The sequence below is a fragment of the Biomphalaria glabrata genome, chromosome 11 (genome assembly GCF_947242115.1).
Source record: "Biomphalaria glabrata chromosome 11, xgBioGlab47.1, whole genome shotgun sequence".
Lineage (NCBI taxonomy): Eukaryota > Metazoa > Mollusca > Gastropoda > Planorbidae > Biomphalaria > Biomphalaria glabrata.
Genome location: NC_074721.1, coordinates 23,605,278 through 23,618,046, shown reverse-complemented (window position 1 = coordinate 23,618,046; position 12,769 = coordinate 23,605,278). Strand labels below are relative to the sequence as shown.

At 37.8% G+C, this 12,769-nt stretch overlaps 1 long non-coding RNA gene across 1 annotated transcript in view; it reads left to right on the top strand.

The window, feature by feature from the left end:
• The first annotated feature begins 363 nt into the window (after positions 1-363).
• The window catches only part of LOC129921807 (uncharacterized), a 33,346-nt gene continuing 20,940 nt past the window's right edge, over positions 364-12,769 (top strand). The window contains exon 1 of the long non-coding RNA XR_008773785.1: positions 364-477. This is a non-coding gene — a long non-coding RNA (uncharacterized LOC129921807). The remainder of the gene's footprint in view (positions 478-12,769) is intronic.

Genomic DNA, 12,769 nt, shown 5'->3' with positions numbered 1-12,769 from the left:
AACATTGATACGTTGGTAGGCGACGAGACCTATTCCGCCATTGGAAGCAACAAAATGAGCTGTTGGCCTTAGCCATACAGTAGCTTATTTCTCTAGATAGGAATGCATAGTTCTGCCCAAATACTTGAAGAGGTCAACAGCATTTAAGAGTTGTCCATTCATATTAATACGTGGACCTGAGCTAGTTCCGTTTAGGGACATTCTAGCTGTCTCTAATAGCAAATTTTCTGAGCTTCATAGACCAAAAAAGGCAGCAGCATCACAAAATTCAATGACAGTAAGTTGAAGCTCGTACTTAGACCGTGCCAGAAGCTTGTAATTTGTTTTTTATCTCTGCAGAATTAACGATCTCTTTCATTTCTAACAGATTGAGACTTCCTTCTTCTATTACGTGGCAAGCTCACAGGCTACGTCCCGCGGGCCACATGCGGCCAGCCGAAATGTTTTATGCGGCCCACCGAAACGTACAGAAATCAGGTGTGCCCACAGTATAAACATATAAAAATGCAAATATATTAAAATAATATGTATATAAATTATTAAAACTGTCTTATTACAAAAAGTTTCAAGTAAACGAAGATTTTCTTTTTGGCTATGCATCAATACACTCAATTCAAGAGACAATCTCTGATCAGTATTTATTCAATGCTATGAAGGACTATGTTGAATGTTGGGTAGGCTTGGAACAAGATGACAAGTGTAACAACTGATGGAGCTCGATCTTTGACTGAGTAAAATAGTTTTTTTTTGTTTTGTTTTTTTTTATAAAAAATATCCCAACCATAAACTCTAAACAGGAAATTTTGCACAAAGATGCATAAAAATCGAACTTATTAGACCCAGGAATTACAAAAACAGGTAGTTCCAATAAAGTAACAAAATAATACAATGTATCCGCTATCTTAGCATGGGCAAGGCAAATGAGAACAATATAGAATCTCAAAGAAGATATTGAAGGACATTGACTGTGACCTGGTAACCAATATTTCTAATGTAGAGTGGAAGACAGATTTCATGTTTTATAATTGCTATTGCAATGTTTTTTTTGTGTGCAAATAAAATGTAAATGCATGTTAAATCTTTTCAAACAAGGCTTTCCCATTTCTACAAGCAAGCAAAAGAAAACAAGTTTTGTCATTTTCCTTTGCTGAAAGGTGAAACTATTTCTAGTGAAATGATTAAAAGTACAACACTTATTTAGATTCCTTAATTGTGCGATTTATAAAAGCAAATTTTAAGACGTCAAGAACCAGCTTTCAATACCATCAGCTCACCATTTAACGCAGAAGCTGATTCAGCTCCAGAAGACATAACTCCAAGCAAAGAGAAGTTACAGTCAGTACTTCCTTCCACGGGAGTCCTATGGGTGCCAGATGCTGTATTTACACACTTTAAAAAAACTTTGATGCTGTTTACACTATTTGGTTACGCATACATCTGTTCTTCTTCTTCTTCGTTCTCATTTTACATATTGGAGGGTTCAGATAAGTAATCCTATATCTGATTTGAACCGCGCAGTGATTTCCAGATCAGGCAGATCTCCGAATAGCTTTGGTTCCATTTCTATAGGAGGGCTTCGGGGCCAGAGTCTTGTTCGGGTCTCTCGATTTAGTATGCACCATTGAAGGACATGGTCAGCATTCTCTGGTGATGCTCCACAAGGGCAAGTTTCGCTCGTCCCGAAATTTAACTTCCGGAACATATATTGTCTCATTCATTGAACAAGCATTTTTTGTGGAAACTAAACAAGCATAATTACTGGTCGATTTTGACTGACTGTAATTTGACAGCAGTCACAAGGGTAACAACTAGTAAGCTAGTTCCACAGTTCCGGAACATTATGCACGAGTGTAAAAAGTAAAATACTGCACATTAAGTACAACGGTATATTTGTGGGGATATTTTAATATAAAAAGACAATAGTAATTTTTTTTTTAAAATCGTAAAATTGGTTTTAAAAAATGCTAATTCTTGTTGTAATTCCTTAACGTGGAGTGTTCAAAAAATAAAGGAAGCATGAATATGATACAGTGTAAATATGAATTAAAAGACATTCTACACAGTTAACTAGAATATTTTTGTAATATGTATATACATATGCAGCCCGCCATTCCCAAAATTTAAACAATGTGGCCCTAGATACAAAATGGTTGCCCACCTCTGGGCTAGTTGCCTCAAGTTATTTCATTTTTCACTGGAAATGGTAAAATTATTTAGCTAATGTGTTTATATTAAACCGCCTCCATCTGAATCCACTAGTGGATCCAGAATTTTTTTGTGGGGGGCGATTTTTTTCCAAACCCTAACCCTAACGCCCAGTAAACCCTAACCCTTTGTATAAACGCATATACACAGCATTTATAAATGAGAATAAAATAGCAGTGTTTCTCAACCTTCTGCAAAAAAGGCATATTGGTGGCCTTTTGACAGCTAGGCGGTCTGGGGAGAGCTCAGTAAGCTCTCCAGTGGGGTTTGGGGCGAAGCGTTTCTTACATTCTTCACTGCAGAAACGCATTCCTCTGACATTTACAGCCCATTATTCATCCTATTAAAAAAGGCAGATCAAATTGAGTAAAATCTCAACTTGGAGGTAAGGGCTGATCCTGAAGTGTGACTGACTATTCAGGCACAAGGGGCGTAAGTATATATTTATTAGGCGTATTTATCGCAATATTATCTTCAAGTTAAGCGAGACCTCTTGTAGTAGACATGATTATTCAGCATAAGCCATCAACAGAACGATGGTTAAATGTTCAAAAGTATCTAATTTCAAGAACCATTTGAATAATGTTTTACTTGAAAAATATTCTTATATGAATTAATAGGCCCTTACTACAAATACAACCAATTTGTTCCTTCAAAAGATAAGATACCCCACAGATTTAGATTAAGGCTTTGAGGATCGCCGACGAAAAACAAATTAAATCCGAAAGATAATATTTAAAAAAAGCTCATTTGAAAGGGATACATTTTGTTCATAGGCCTATTTGTAGCGTCATTTTGTTACAGAACAATTATTCAAAGCTCTAAACAAACTAATTTTGGAAGTGGGAGGAGAAATTAAGTGAAGCAATTAGATTGTACTCTAACCTTTTTTTTCATTTTTAGGATTCAAACAAAAATTGAGAGTTATAGTCCCAATTTTATGTATACAATAGAAAAAAAATCAAATTGAGTAAAGGTTGAAAAAACTACTAGAAAAAAATATTTTGGTTTCAGAACTCATTTCAATTGTTACTATTATACTGAAAAATTTCTTATGAACTCTAAATTTTTCAAAACAAAGTCTTTTACAAAAATTATGATAAATTCGCGTGCAATTACATAAACTCTATCGTCATATTTGACTATTCCTGTTTATAATACCTGCTAATGATTGCATTTGGCATTAAATAATAGGGGTGGGGCGACTGGATATAAGAATTTCATTTATAGCATATATTAATTATATTAACGCCTTTTTTTAAATTGTGTAATTCTTAACTTAAAGTATCGGTTTGTCCGATAGACGGAGGACGATAGAATGTATCGCACCTCCCACGTGGTACAAACCTTTTTCATTTATTTTTACATCCATTTCTAATGAAGACCAGGAATTGAATGCCATTAAGTCGCTATGCTACTTTTGTGGTAGGAGGAGACACTCCTATGCCCTGCTCGAAATGCATTATGTCATCAGTGAGGTAAAAAGGGACACTTCCAATCTATTTGTAAATCAAGTAAAACAACAGCCACCATAGCTGCCAGCAAAATATCACTGACCAGTGTGATAACTCCATGTACCTTGTCATCAACGCATTTCTCTGGGCTTACACAGTCTACGGCCCAAGTAAACATCAACGGGTTGTTGTTGCAAGCTCTCATATATACTGGCAGCTGTGAAAGCTACATATCAGAAGCCATCGTCAAGAGAAATAAATGGCCAGTACGCCCTTCTACAAACAGAATATTCATGGCCACTACACATCTTTCTGAAAAGACGCTAGGACAAACATTTGCCGATGTCCAGTACAAAGGAGAACACTACGAAAAGGTCAAACTTTCTCTACTTGCTGGATTGTGTTCGGATGTAATCCTTGGTGTAGACTTTATAAGTCTTCATAAGGAATTGACTATACCGTACGGAGGAAAACGCAATCCTCTACACATCTGTGGTCTTAAAGCAGCACGAGTCGAAACACCGAGCTTATTCAGTAATGTAACTTCTGACTGCAGACCGGTGGCTACTAAGTCCCGAAAGCACTCAATAGGTGATAACAAATTTATTGAGTCTGAAGTTAGAAAACTCCTCTCGGACAAAATCATTGAACCTTCAAAGTCTCCCTGGAGAGCACAGGTGCTTGTGACAACAAACTAGAGACATAAAAGAAGTATGGTCACTGATTACAGTCAAACAATAAATCGATTCATATTACTGGATGCATATCCAATGCCCCGAGTCGATGAATTGGTAGAACGGATATCCAACTATTCCTTTTTTAGTACTCTAGACCTCAAAAGTGCCTACCATCAAATACCAATCACGACTGAGGAAAGGCCGTTTACTGCATTTGAGGCATGTGGCAAACTCTATCAGTTCTGTCGCATCCCTTTCGGTGTTACCAACGGAGTTGCATGCTTTCAGAGAACAATAAATCAAATTATTGAGAATGAAAAGTTGCAGGACATCTTTGCATACGTGGACAATGTAACGGTATGTGGTCATGATCAAGAGTCGCACGATGAGAATCTGAACAGATTTCTAGATGCTTCTAGAAAGTATGGGATCACATTTTATGAAGACAAATATACGATAGCAACTGACAAAGTTTGCCTATTGGTATACGAAATTTCTAAAGGCCTACTCAAGCCAGACCCTGACAGATTCCAGACTTTAAGAAACCTTCCTCCACCTCATGATAGGCGCTCACAAAAACGAATCGTGTGCATGTTGGCGTACTACTCACAGTGGATCCCAAATTCTTCTAACAAAATAAATGTTTTGGCAAATAACACGTCGTCGTTCCCTCTTTTAGAAACAGTAAAGAAAGCCCTTAACGAATCAAAGCAGGAGCTGGAGAAAGCTGCCATCTTCACCATCGACTATACTCGACCTCTGACGGTTGAAACAGACGCTTCGGATATTGCAATAGCTGCCACCCTCAACCAGGATGACCGCCCCGTGGCGTTCTTTTTAAAATACTCTCGAAAAGTGAAAGGCGGCACTCTGCAATAGAAAAAGAAGCCTACGCCATTGTAGAATCTTTAAGGAAATGGCGTCACTACTGAGTATGAAATCGCTTTACCCTTGTCACAGATCAACGCTCGGTGGCCTTCATGTATGATAAACAGAACATAGGGAAAATAAAGAATGAGAAAATTCAAAGGTGGAGACTGGAACTGAGCTGTTTCCACTACGATGTCTTGTATAGATCAGGCAAACACAATGTAGCGGTTGATACATGTTCTAGAAACGGATGTGTGTCAGCTATGAGTCGAAATGAATTGAAACTGCTCCATGACTCTGTGTGTCATCCGGGAGTAACAAGATTATGACATTTAGTGCGAGCGAAAAACCTACTTTTCTCTTGTGAAGATGACAGGCTGGTTGGCAACCAGTGCATAATTTGTGCCGAAGTAAAACCCTGATATTTCAGTAATTCTAATGGAACTCTAATTAAGGCGATGCAGCCTTTCCAGAGACTAAGTATGGACTTCAAAGGACCACTCCCTTCTACATCTCGGAACACATACCTGCTAACCATAGTGGACGAATTTTCAAGATTCCCGTTTGCATACGCCTGTTTTGATATGTCGGCTTCAACAGTAATCAGATGTCTAGATAATTTATTTGGACTCTCCGGATTGCCTGACTATGTACACTCTGATAGAGGTACCTCATTCATGTCTAGAGAGGTGCAGGGATTTTTACACGAGGGAGTGGTGGCCACAAGCAGGACGACCCCTTATAATCCCAGAGGAAACTCTCAAGTAGAAAGGCTAAACGGCTCATTATGGAAAGCTAAATCCTGGCCTTAAAAACTCAATGACTCCCTGTTTCCAAATGGAAGCAGGTGTTAAACCAAGCCCTGCACTCTCTTCGTTCTCTGTTCTGTACCGCTACAAACGAGACACCGCACGAGAGAATATTCAAGTTCTATCGCAGGTCCACCTTTGGCAAATCACTCCCGACATGGTTAACTCAACCAGGAAAACTGTTGTTAAAAAAGGGAGTCCGTGCATCAAAATATGACGATGGTACAATAGCTGTCGACTTAATGAAATGCAACCCACAGTATGCCATTGTAAGACTTCCTGATGAAACAGTGTCACTATGACATTTGACACCTGCTCCAAGAAAGGGAGAATCAGAGGTGTATTAACATATGGGATATGAATACCTTGAGCCGGAGACAAACCCTATAACACAGATGCAGGTGCCTACTGACCATGTGTCTATGGAACCAATTGCAGCTCCTAACACATTTGTGAGTTTGAGTTTTGAGTTTAGGGCACATCGGCACAATATGTACAACAGGGGGAAAATGGACATCAAGAAGAAGTAAATGCTGGGGCTGAGTCTCCAGTTAGAGAGCCGCCGATGTCACCAACTCAAAGCGACGGCATTATTGGTCCTGGTAGATATAACCTAAGACCAAGAACAAGCAGACCTAATTATAAGGTCTAACATTTATTTACTTATTTTTCCATATCATAAGTTCTAACTCAGTATCTGTAGGCTTAATATGACTCACTTAGAACTGATCATTTTATAGTGTATAGCTTTTCTAGGTAGACTTTTGTATTATATTAATTATTACATTATTATTCAAGACTACTTTCTCTACTGGTCTAACCTGATAATTTTAGAGTATATAGCGTGTTTGTTTATAGTTATACAATGCTTTTCAAAAGTGTAACTCTGTAAGTATTCTGTAGGGATACTTGGCTTCCTATATCGTTGTCATTCACTATTATTTACATGTTCATGTTCCTATAACTTTTAGGCGGGGTGATTGTAGTGTAACTGAGTTGATTTTCTGCGTGCGTCCAGCGTGTCAGAAGGTCATGCCCAGTGTGTGTGTTTCATGTCCAGTCTGTGTGTGTGTGTGTATAGTACTGCCTCAGTGTTATGCGAGACGTGCTGGTTTCATTCACTGTTTACTGTAGTGACGTAGTCTAATTTTGTGGAATAAAGACATGTTATTGATATGCTAGTATTTGTCGTTTCATTACAAGATTATATCTAGGTCTAGAGCTAACATGGCATAATCAGCCTTATTACCGTAATTATTCGTCAAAAGTAAATTTAAAGTTGCTTCAATTTTATTGAAGGTTATAAGTGTTGTTTACATTTTAAAGTGCATGTAACACAAATTACATCTAGATTCTAGATCTAGAAGTTAAATTAAAATTAAAATTACAACTTTTATATAGCGCTACTTTCATGCTTATAGCATGCGCAGAGCTTTGGTCCAATCTCATTTGTGGACCGGTGAGGGGAAGGGGTTTCAGAGAGAAGGTTTTTCCGTGCTGCCTTTAGGCGCTTAGAAAACACAACTCTGCTAGAGTCGGGTGTCGAACCTCAAGCCCCCTTCATAGGTAGCCAAGTTCAAGCGTAATTAGCTTCTCGATCACGCATCCCACACAAAATTAGAGTTGATCTAGAGTAGATCTTTAGAGTTCTAAATCAGAACTTTAGGTCTAATGTTAGATCTAGATATATTGAACATACCAATAAACAATCGTAAAAGTATGACTTCCTCGCTTGCCGAATCAGAAAAGTGGTAAGATCTAGCATTTGACTGTGTCACGGGTACGATACCTGAACAGTCAGCGGTTCTCAACCTTTTATGCTCGGCGACCCCTTTTTACAATCCCCCACTCTGCCGCGACCCCACCCCACACACACACATACAGCTATAGAAGAGTAGACAATTTTCGATGGTCTTAGGCGACCCCTGGCAAATCGTCATTCGACCCCCAAGGGGGTCGCGACTCACAGGTTGAGAACCCTTGCCTGAACTGAACCAAACTTTTTAAAAATTATTTTTTATTAATTATTTTATTAGATTTGAAGTTCAATTATGGAGGTATTGTCCTTTTTAAAATATAATTTTATTTTTTTTTCTTCTTGTTTACTGTCATTTCTTCTTAGTCTCTCCTCAATTTCATGATAATTTTTCTAAATCCATTTCTTCTTCGCTTCTTCCATTTTCTTCTTAATCCATAATTTGACATGTTTGTATTTATGGGCAATTTTCTTCTTTAAACTCGGTAACTTAGAACTATATTTTTTCTTCTTGTAAAAAACTAAGAGAAGTTTATGATAATTTTTACAACAAAAAACAAACAAACAAGTACAAATCTATTAAATCTCGGAATATCTCATACAACTGCTAGACATTCTAATTCTAACAATGGGATAAACCCTAACCCTATTTATAAACGCATTCACACATCATATATATATATATATATATATATATATATATATATATATATATATATATATATATATAATAAGGCTTGCCTTCGAGTCAGAAGATTAGTGAGGAGTGGAGGAATGCTGTATATCCCGTGGTTTGCAGCCCCAGCTGTGACCTACATATTTTGCCACATCCAGGGCAAGCATAACGTTTGTCCGCAGGTGGTCGATTTAGATTTTCTTTTCGCCGTCTGCGTTTGTCCTCGGTAGCGGATTTTCTTTTGGTCTTAAATGTGTATCCCGCGGCCTTCGTGAGTGACCTTTAGCTGTCTCGTTCTGAGGCCGCATGCAACCAGGTGCTCTCTTCTATGTCAGGCAAGGAAAGTTGACGTTTAAGCTGGTCTTTGAAGCGTTTCCTTGGGGCGCCTCTGTTACGTCGACCACCTTTTAGCTCACCAGAAAAGACTGCCTTTGGCATACGTTCGTCTCCAATACGTAACTGCCGGACCATAAGAAGTCCCTCTATACTGTCCATACCGGCGTTCGCAAGGACATCACTGTTTGTAGTGCGGTCTTGCCACCGTATATCCATGATGGAGCGCAAGCGTCTTTGGTGGAAGTGCCCAAGAAGTCTTAGTTGTTTTCTGTACAGTGTCCTTGTCTCAGAGCCATATAGAAGGGTTGAGAGAACCACCGCCTGGTAGACATTGATTTTTGTAGGCAGGTGGAGCGATTTGTTCCGCCAAACTCTCACCTGAAGGCGTCCAAAAGTGCTACTGGTCCTGGCCAGACGGTTATCAACTTCCCTTGAAAGTGAGGCGTCATTTGACACTATACTACCTAGATATGTGAAGTGGTCTTTGGGGCTGAGTATATATTATTGGGTGACTTCTGGAACATGACTTCTGTTTATAGATAGACCGAAAGAGGCGGCAGCGTATGCCAATTCGTTTACCGCGTTCTGGAGATCATGTTCATTGTGAGATAGCAGGGCGCAATAATCGGCATAGAGAAGCTCCGTTATTTTTGTATGGGATAGTAGACGTCGAAGATTGAACACATTGCCGTCTGAACTAAACCGGATGTAATTGCCTTCGTGCAATCGTTGCTTTATTTGACCCACCATTACGCCAAAGAATATAGCGAATAGAGTAGGAGCAAGTACACAGCCCTGCTTCACGCCATTTTCTATTGGGTAGTGATCAGTAAGGGCACCATTGTGTCTGATCTGGCCTTTTTGTCCCACATGAAACTGCTTGAGAATTGATAGGTACGTAGGTGGGCATCACAGCTTGGCCAAAATCCTCAATAAACCATCACGACTGTCTGTGTCGAAAGCCTTGGTGAGGTCCACAAAGGCAGCGTATAGGTTTAAGTTCTGTACTTTGCATTTTATATATAAGAATGAAAAATAAAAAAAACAGTGTTTCTCAATCTTGGCCAAAATAAAAACAACAACTAACAGTTACGTTGTAAACTCCCCCAGTGTTGCTCGGGTCGTTCGACAAGCGTTTTCTTACATTCTTCACCGTAGAAAGGCTTTCTCCTGACATCTACAGCTCATTATTCTTCCTAATAAAAAGGCATGTTAAATTAAGAAAAATAAAGTAACATGGAGGCAAGGGCTGATTCACAAGTGTGATTGACTATCGATGCACATATAGCGTAAGAATGTATTAAGTAAATATATATAAGCGTTGGAGTGATCGTTAAATGAACTTGTGTGTTACCCGTGCTAGTATTTGTAATCTTGTTCGCATTATCGTAGTCTGTGAATCGTGACCAGTCTGTACTGTGTTATTGTGTGTATCAGTCGTGTTTTATTGAAATAAAGCCTTGTTTCTAAGGTTATGAGTTGATTTAGTATATTACAATCGTATTTGTCGTACTATTATCTTCATGTTAAGCGAGACCTCTCGCAGTAGGCCTGTTTTAGTCAGAATAAGGCGTCAACAGAACGATGGTAAGAAGCTCTAAAATATTTAATTTTCAAGAAGCTTTTGAATAATGTTTTACTTTTAAAATATTCTAATATAAATCTATAAGCACTTACTACATTGCAAATACAACCGATTTGCTCCTTAAAAAGATAAGATACCCCATCATACCCCATGATTTAGATTAAGGCTTTGAGAGACGCCAAGTATATGTAATCTTAAAAAAATATCAATTTTATCAATAATAATAATAAAATCTTGGATTGAGTAAAGGTTGGGAAAGGTTAGGTAAGCTATTAGTTAGACACTGATTTTTGTAGGCAGGCGGGGCGATTTATTCTGCCAACTCACTCCTGGAGGTACTACTTGGGCCATGATGACACTACTTCTTAAGAATAAGTTTCCTGCTTTATACACCACAAAAAAATCTAGTCAGAGTATATAAAATTCTAATAATAGCCCAAAAGCTCTCGACTTAGAAGACGGTGCGCAAAATGGAACGACGACTTCGATGTTTTTTTACAAAGCCGTATTGAAAACAGGTTCTTTACGCATGTTCTCGCGCATCCTGCAATGCCTACAAAATAAAATGATCGAGACAAAGAAGTTTTTTACGCTCGAACGCCCCCGATTTACCCGTGTTGCTTAGGAAATGTTTAGTATAGTTCCATGATTAGAAAATGTTTTTTTTAGCTCTTTATAAACAGATGCTTTAAAACTTCATCCATTTTCAGACAAGCTGTTATGGTGGATATATTTTTTTAGAGTAAGAGTTCATCACAAAATTATTTTATTTTTGATCATCCTACTAAAAATGACATATTCTCAGGTTCTCAACGTTGGGTTTTTTCTACTAGATATGGTGCAGTTTTATGTGCTACTTGCAGATGAGTCTACCGTTCCGCATTAAGCGGAACCGTCCAGCTAAAACATAAAAAAAATACTCACATGTTACTCACATTGGCACTTTTATTTTGTTCCGCAAAGTCCGAAATCCGACAAAATAAATCGTCACTATTTTTTATTAATTAAAAAAAAATAGTTAATACAAAATTCATTTTTTTGTTTACATTTGATAAAACTTTCCATAAATGCTCTGTGACGGACCTCGTGTATGACGTGTGTGATTGGCTTGTTTAATGTCTAGGGGATGATTAATTTTGATATCTGATATCTGTAGGGCGGGTGGCCGGCTACCGTGGGCACAAGGGTGCTGCGGGCATAGCTGATCTGTCGTGGGCAGCGTGGTTAGCAGGATAAGTCCAGTGAGTTGCGGAGATTTGGCGAAGCTATGACGTCTCGCACAGACGCGTGGTCTATAGTTACGTCGTGCCTAATAGGTTGACAAGTGGACTGTCAAATCGGCAGCAAGTAGAGCCGATAGCGCCAAGTAGTAGAGTCAAATGGGTAGGTAGGCCAATAGGTAATGGAGTAGTGTCAAGTGGGCAGATGACACTGGATATTAGATCCAAGTATATAGGCAAATAGATGATTCTCAATAGACAGACAATACCAAATAAGCAGACACCTGAGGGAGGCTGTGGATAAACAAAGACAAGTTAGGACATGTCTCTCATGCATCATATCGATGCCCTCAACTGAGGTGCATTCTTCAGATTGGTAAAATCGTTTTTAAGTACAAGCTAAAGACCTGTAAGACAAGATTACAAAGAGAGTTTGTGTTATCACACAAACTCAGAGACGGCAAGGAATATTCAAAATATGATTTTGTTTTGATTGTCCGAAGTAATAATATTTCAAAGATTTATTTGTTGTTGAAAAAAAGTTTTTTTTGTGGAAAAAGGTTTTACTTGTTTCGGATGTTTCTACAAAGTTGAAGATAATGTAATTCCTAGTCCAAACCTCCCGGGATCATCCAGAAGTTAATCTTATAAATGCGTGTTAAAAAACTAAAACAAGCTATTTTCGATAATAAATTTTTTCGAAGTTTAAAAAAAAAATCAAATGCAGATTTGCTAAATAAAGGATTTCAAACAGTCATTTAACGCTTTTATGTTTTTTAAATTACAATACAATAAATAATAATACTTAAGTAAAATATTATATTTTCGAAAGACGTCTTGCAAGAAAATTAAATGTAAATATGTCAGAGAAGCGATTTTTAACATTCTGGAATCAGTATTTAAAAAAAAAATCAAAACAATTTATTATCGATATTTTGGCAAAGATGTCAAATTTTAAAATGTCAATTAAGTGATTTCAAACAGGCATTTAACGTTTATATGTTTTTTAGTTTAAAAAAAATATTATCAGAAATACATTTTTTCAACGTTTTAGCAAAAAATCAAATGTGAATTTATTAATTAATTTTTTTTAAATATAAAACATAAAAGCAAACAGGACAACACTTCGTCTTTACTGATCACCTAACAGTGTCGGTGGCACCTGGTGCGGTAGTTCAGAG